At 35.9% G+C, this 7,620-nt stretch overlaps 1 long non-coding RNA gene across 1 annotated transcript; it reads right to left on the reverse strand.

The window, feature by feature from the left end:
• Positions 758 to 4,155, reverse strand: LOC107614372. The gene is made up of 2 exons (XR_001614408.2): positions 3,313 to 4,155; positions 758 to 1,087 (listed from the first exon to the last, which is right to left on the reverse strand). It is a non-coding gene; the product is annotated as an uncharacterized LOC107614372 (long non-coding RNA).

The following is a 7,620-nucleotide window of genomic DNA, read 5'->3' on the forward strand; positions in this document are numbered from 1 at the left end:
GAACATGATCCGGGGGAGAATGTCTCTCAAGAGCTCCATCACTACAACAAATAAGGCTTTTCGCAACGGTTAAAAACCGTTGCCGTAGATTGAAAAACCGTTCCCAAAACTTTAGGCAACGCTTTGGCAACGGTTTTTGACCTGTGGTATATGCAGCCATTACCAATGCTCAAAGGCAACGATTTTTTACCTAAGACAACGGTAACAGAAAAACCGTTGCCACAGTTAGTGGCATAGATAACGGTTTTGACAGAAAATTTTAAACAACGGTTTTCATCTGTTACTCAATAAGCAACGGTTTTAAACTGTTGTGATTTTATTATTCACATAGCCAACGGTTTTAAACCGTTACCGTTGGTGCCAAGTTTCGGCAACGGTTTTAAAACCATTGCCAGTTTATAGACATCTAGGACAACGGTTTTAAGGCATTACCGTTGATGTCATTTTTCGGCAACGGTTTTGATACCATTGCCATTTAATAGTCATTTAAGACAACGGTTTTAAAGCGTTATCGTTGGAGTCGTATTTTGGCAACGGTTTTATTATGTAGTCATCTTTGATTTCAGTTTTTTTTTAATTATTTAGTGTCAATAAATAATCTAAACTATTTGAATCTAATCACTAAAGAAAAATAATTGAACATTTCCCATCAAATTTAACTTATAAAAGTTGTTGTAAGATCTACAATATAATCTAAGTTTGCAAAAAATATAATAACAAAAGAGAGTTGAAATAGCTAAGTAGCAAATAGTCATCATGTCCACAAATATTATTTGTTAGTAAGAATAAAATATATGTATACATTTCCAGATACTTTCTAAAAGAAACAAGACTAAAGTTCTCACTTGAACATATTCCCAAATGGCTTCTTTATCTTTAATCCCCTTCCAATTTGTGTAAATTAATGGACAAAAATCTGAATTCCTAGCCACTGTGCCCAAAAATTTGCTCAAGTTGTTTACAGCTTCATCAGTAGGACCAATTGCCTCTCCTTCAATATCTAGAGTAATTTCTTCTCTATCTTCCAACTGTCTTGCATGAATCTTCAAGCATTGTGTAGGTCCTCGTGTTTTCTTCACTGTTGTCTCTATACAAAGATACTAATTATATACCATCCCTCTTATTGATTTATAAGATATTTCATTGAAAAAAAGAACAAATTAAAGTAACCTATTGAGTTAAATTTGGTCACGAAACAAAACTAAAGTAACAAATTGCCAAATTCAATTCACAAATTGGAATTCAATTAACACAAATTTTTAGAAATTTCGGCAGCATTCTGGCAGTAAATAGGACATTTTTGAATTTAAATAAACAGCGGAATCAACCCATATGAACTCACTAAAATCAAATCAGCACTAATCAGGATCAATTTATATGAATTAAACAGCAGCAAGCAAAAAATGGTAATCAGCAGCAAGGATAAAGCAAGGCATGACATCAGCCATTAACAAGGATAAAGCAGCACCATACAATTTGAAACAAAACTGCAACAACCATCATTTGTCAATTAAAACAGCTCAGAAAACCATTCATTCCAGGCATCAGCAGCAACCAAAAAGTTTAACCTAAATCCACTACAAATCAGATATAACTTCCTAACCACCTATAATCCACTAAGCATGCATAACTAAACTGGCTAATCTAACAAAAACTGAACAAACTAATTAAACTAAGAAATGTAATTAGGGAAAAAATTGACAACCTACAGAAGAAGCAGAAATAGAAAATGGCAAGGGGAGGGAGAATGGAGGCAGAGCAGTGTCGACATAATAAGGCAAGGGGAGGGAGAATGAATGGCAATCAGCAGCAATATAAAAATTAGCATAATAAGGCCATCATCATCATTACTCAATCAAAACAAGGCATGAAATCAGCCATTAACAAGGATAAAACAGCACTATACAATTTGAAACCGTTTATTCCAGGCATCAGCAGCAACCAAAAAGTTCAACCTAAATCCACTACAAATCAGATATAACTTCCTAACCACCTATAATCCACTAAGCATGCATAACTAAACTGGCTAATCTAACAAAAACTGAACAAACTAATTAAACTAAGAAAATGTAATTAGGGAAAAAAATCGATTAAAATACTCCCCCCGCGCGCGCACACACACCTCACACAAAACAAATCACACACTCATCTCACCCAAAACTCAATCTCCACACATCCAATATCCATTGAAAGCCATAATATTTTCCTATTCTCTTCAAGCATCTTATCCAGCTCTTTCCTCTCTTTTCTAGCTTGTTCCTACACCATATAAAGAATCCCCAACCAAATGAAGACATTGTCTTTTCTTAAGCTTTGAAATCATACATGTATCATAAAGATGATATGAGACCAGAAAAATAAAAAGAAAACTAATTAGGACCTCAACCTGCATTTCTAGAAGAAGATACTACATACTATTATTGTTATTAGGCACAGAACATAGCAGTGACGATAAATCATGCAAATAGTGGTTCGGCATTTGTGTTGACGACATTTTAAGGCCAGATATGTTCACATGATAGATGATCATCAAGAAAGGGGAAGTGTTGTGTTGTGTCAGAGAAAATGTCCCACTTTTTTAATTGACTCTCGTCTGCTTTGAGAATTTTATGTGCCATTGGGGGTGTAGAGGGACATCATCCAATTGTCTTTACAAACAACATGTGACTTGTGCTATGCATTCATCCAATTTAGTATTGCCTAAGCATCAAATCTTACACCAATTTCACAAAATAGATAGAACAAAAGTAATAATAATAATAAATATACAAGATTGCAACACTAACCTTGGATTTTGGTTGAGTGGTTTAAAGAAATATGCCATATTTTAAGAACATTAAGAAAATTTAGATACAACAACAAAACCTTCTCATACTAGATAGGTTGGTCCCTAATTTCAGATGCAAATGGCAAAGTAATATATTGGTCAAGCTTTTCACCGACACACTTTCAGTACAGTTTCCTGATGATTGATAATGTTAAGGAGTGAAGATAGTGAAAGAGATAGTTATTTATATAAGAAGGTTCAGTATTAATCTAGAATTAAACCTAGAAATAGCATTTCTTGTGTAATTTGATTAATATAGGACACTGAAAGGGATTCATTTAAGGATGAGTAATTTGAACATATTTTAAAGATACTCAAAGGTACCAAGATTACTACATAATTTATTCACACTAAAACAATTGTTGAAAATATGACAATTTTAGTGCTTGAAACTCTCTCGCACTATAATACTATATATATGATCCAATTAACTTTGTAGGCATTCTAAAATTAAAACTATTAAACTTTAAAAATAAATCTCCTACCTCAGAGTGTCGAACTAGCAGGAATTAATTGCGATGAACCCCTTTTTCTTAATCCATGGCAACGGCAGCAATATTTCCGATCACTTTTCAGCAGTAGCAGCGGCACTGGAGCAGGGAAAAGGCAGCGCAGTTCAGACCAACGGCTCCAGCAACCTCCTCTGGCGAGTTCTGTCCCTTTCTCCATCGCTGTTTTGTATCGCAGTGAACCATTAGTAGCAGACATCTCGATTGGTACCAGCGGCGAGTTCCAACAGTTGAGGATTGAATGAAGTTGCAGCAGCAAGGAAGACGGCCATGACAGCAGCAGCAACCCCCTTTCTGCGGTGACGACAACAAAAGCTTCGCTGGCGGTGAGTGTGACTCGACGGTGAGTGTGGCGGATTCGAAGAATATGGTGGTATTGGCGGCTCAGGGGAAGGCAGAACGGCGATAGCGATCGTGGCTCCAGTGAAGGTGACGGCTTCTTCAACTCCTCGTCGGGGTCCTTGGCTCGCATCTCCCTCATCTCAATCTCGGGCTTCCCTCAGCGACACAGAACTGACGGCGGCTCAGACGGCAGTGGTGACGTTGAAGCACGACGGCGACGAGGCATTGGTGGCGGGACAGCTCCGTTGCAGACTCTGTCTCCCTCTCACGCATGTCGTTCTCTTCCTCACATCCGACTCTCTCTCGGTCACCCCTCTATCTTCACCTGACGATGATAACGACAACGGTGGAACCCTTCTCGGCGCCATCCCCTCCCTCGCTTCTCCTTCCTCTTCTTCTCCATTTCCCCCTCGAGCTCCCCCTATTTCTCGTTTCTCCCCTTTTCTTTCCTTCTGTGTGTGTGAGTTGTGTTTAATTTAGGGCACAAAGGAAATTTGGGATAATAGGGTTTAAATTAAGAATTTTTAGAATTAGTAGAATTAGTATATAAGTAATATAATAATTTTTATAAAATATTTGAGATCAAATAATAATTTAATATTTGAATATAATACTGTAAAGATTATTTTTGGAGCATATAAAATTTTATTTACTCATATATTATTGATAATTTATTTATATAATTATTTGAAATTATTTTTATTGGTATTGTTTAATTTGTATAATTATTTAAATAATATTAGAAAATTGTTGTTTCATAAATAATTGTTGTAATGGTTGTAAAACCGTTTTTTAAAATAGTCAAAGAGAATGGTTTTATTTTGTTAGTATAGCATAATGAAAATTTGAACTTCAACAGCAACACTGTAAAAACCGTTGTCTAAGACCATCTAATAGAACAGTTTTAAAGTGTAGCATTTTGGCAACGATTTTTATGCGTTTCTTTTGTACAATTATTTAAACAACAATAAAAAATCCTTGCTTAAATACAAATCATGGTAACGATTATAAAATCGTTCTTTAAAGTAGTCAAAGAGAATGGTTTTAATTTGTTGCTATAAAATAATAAAAAATTGAATTCAACAGTAACACTATAAAAAACCGTTGTCTAAACCTATCTAAGAGAACGGTTTTAAGGCGTTACAAAATTTGGCGTTGCTAAAGGCCATATTTGTTGTAGTGCACCTTCGGTTGGTGGATGCGGGGGCTTGGGTTGTGTGGAGATTGCCAAGTCTAATGCATGCTCGGCATCTCCATCTTCAGTGTCCTCCTCCTCTCCCGGCTTCTTGCCTTCATGTCTCATCCTTGAAAAGAATGAATAAAGTATAATTAGGAACCGTAGGGCAAGTAGTACAAAAAGGTAAAGGAGAGAGTAAAGAAGCATCTAATTGAGGAAGTTTGCATAGTGGTATGGAATACACACAACGACCGGCTAATTAAAGTGGCATCCACACAATCAAAAAGTAAGAATGAGTTCCTCAATTAAATAGCCTAAGATGCAACTAAGAGATGAGCATCAATTAAAACACAAGCAAGCTTAGGCAATTACAACAAGAGTGAATTGAATGTGGAAATTATTGGATATTGAAGTTGTGCAAGTGAAAGCACAAGATTGATATAAAATAGCACAACCAACAATAACCAATGCAATAATGAAGAGAACTACCTATTCATCCTTAAGAATAATCAAATAATCACATGGGAAGGTGCTTGCTATAAAAAGTGACAACTCTTGATAAGAATCAAGTCAAGTCAACTCAAACAAATGTAAAGCATTAACAAGGAGCAAATACCTTGTGATGTGATTATATTGTCTTAAAAACTCATGATGAACAGTCAATTCCATTCAATCCACTAAATTCAATATGTACTTGTTGAAAATTACACCAAATAGGAGACAAAAGGTCAATTTATAAATCAATTTGGTGCTAGCAACTCAAAGCATTAAACAAGTACGTTATTGAAATTTCAATCCCAAATAACATCATCATCATTCAAAAGTGCACAATTCTTAATTAGAATGTCAAACAAGGATATAGTCCCACACACATGGTAGCTACAATACATGAATTAAACAAAATGTTCATTCAGGCATTATGTCAAACACATGGAGTGTGGTGCACATATTCACAATTCAAGCCAAAAATTCAATCATCAACAACTCATAAATCAGAAATTTGAACACTTGCAATCCAACAAACAGACAATTAAACAAAACTAAAGCTAAATTACTAAAGTTAAATAAAGAAAAATAGAAAGCAAGCAACTAAACATAACAAAGAAGATTAAAACAAGAAAATTGAAGAGGTGAAGAATAGAAAAGAAATGGATAGGCAACAGTGGCACTTGTGTTAGCCACTGCGAGGCTCACGGCGACGGAGTTTCGCCGGAGAAGAGAAGATAGAAAGAAGAAAAAGAAGGAAGAAAGAAGAAATAGAAGAAAGAAAGAAAAGAAGAAGAGAGAAAGAAATAGAAAAGAGAGAAAAGACCTGTGCGGATGCACAAGGTCGTGTGCGGATGAACACAGGAAAAACAAAGGCGTATGCACGCGCACCAGGTCGTGCGGACGCTGCGAACAGAAAGTGTAACGCTTCCTGTGTGGGCGCACAAGAAGGTGTGCGGACGCACATAATGGAAAAAGAGATTGCGTTCACAGGCACAGCCTGTGCGTGCGCTGCGGCCAGGGGGTTCGCCGAGGGCTGTGCGGGCGCAGATCTCTATGTGTGCGCACAGGTGGCACTTCTCTAATTCAAATCCACTAATTCAAATCATAAAATGAAGTACAAATAGACGTGCAAGAGGAAAGCTCATGAAAGCCGGAAACAAAGAATCGAGCATCGAACCCTCACCGGAAGTGTATACACTCTGATTACTCTAGTGTTTGAGGGTTGATTCTCTCGGTTCTCTACTAATCTTGCTTTCTAAGGCTTGCTCTTCTTCTACCAATCAACAAAAATTTAATGCACAGATACACATATCAAGAGGTCTTTTCAAGGGTTGTAATGGGGTTTGGGTCAAGGTAGGAATGTATTTGGTTAAGTGGACGAAAATCCGAATCCTTGATTAACCTAAACTTCCCACCTAACCTAAGACAATCCATGTAATCAAAATAGAAAACCTAACTACCCATTAACCATGTTTTCCACATATTCATGCATTCCAAATTTGAATACAACTCATATGCATTGCTACACCACTTACTTCGGGGCATTTTGTCCCATTTTATTGCTTTCTTTTTTTTCTTCTTTTTATTTTTCTTTTATTTTTGATTTTGTTTCTTTTTTTTCTTTTGTTTTTCTTAATGCATATGATTAAGGTATTGAGTGCAAGAATATGTACTCAACTATCCTTTTCACATTTTCACTAAAAATATATAATACCCAATTCCCAAACCAAATGTTTCCAAACCCAACTTTTCCACATTTAAATCATGAACACTCTCATTAGTCTAAGCTAACAAAGGATTCAAATTAGGGACATTTATTATTTTCTGCTTAGAATTAAATATGTGCAAAAATAAAGAACAAATAGTCCAAACCAACAACGAATTCTCTCAATCAAATATTTTAGATTCAAATTATAATAACCGAGATCAAGGATACTTCAACCTCGGGTTGTTCTCCCTAGGACGCAATTGGAAGTGTTTCTCTTTTAGTTGTGAGGAAAATGGGATTTTCAAGCAAGGAATGAAAGATTAAAAGAACTAATCAATAAAAAACTAAGAGATAAGCAAAATTGTGAATTAATGCAAGTAAAGGGAAGCAAGATCAAAACTTGTGAAAATGCTATAAATAAAACAAAGAGTCTTGACTTGGGAATGAGTATCCAAGGAATCCTATCATCGCCATAACTACAACTATGATAATTATGATGAGTCAATCTTGCCTAGTCAACCCCAACCATCGAGGAGTAAGTCAAGCAAGCATAATTGACCTTAATCCA

The sequence above is a fragment of the Arachis ipaensis genome, chromosome B08 (genome assembly GCF_000816755.2).
Source record: "Arachis ipaensis cultivar K30076 chromosome B08, Araip1.1, whole genome shotgun sequence".
Taxonomy (NCBI): domain Eukaryota; kingdom Viridiplantae; phylum Streptophyta; class Magnoliopsida; order Fabales; family Fabaceae; genus Arachis; species Arachis ipaensis.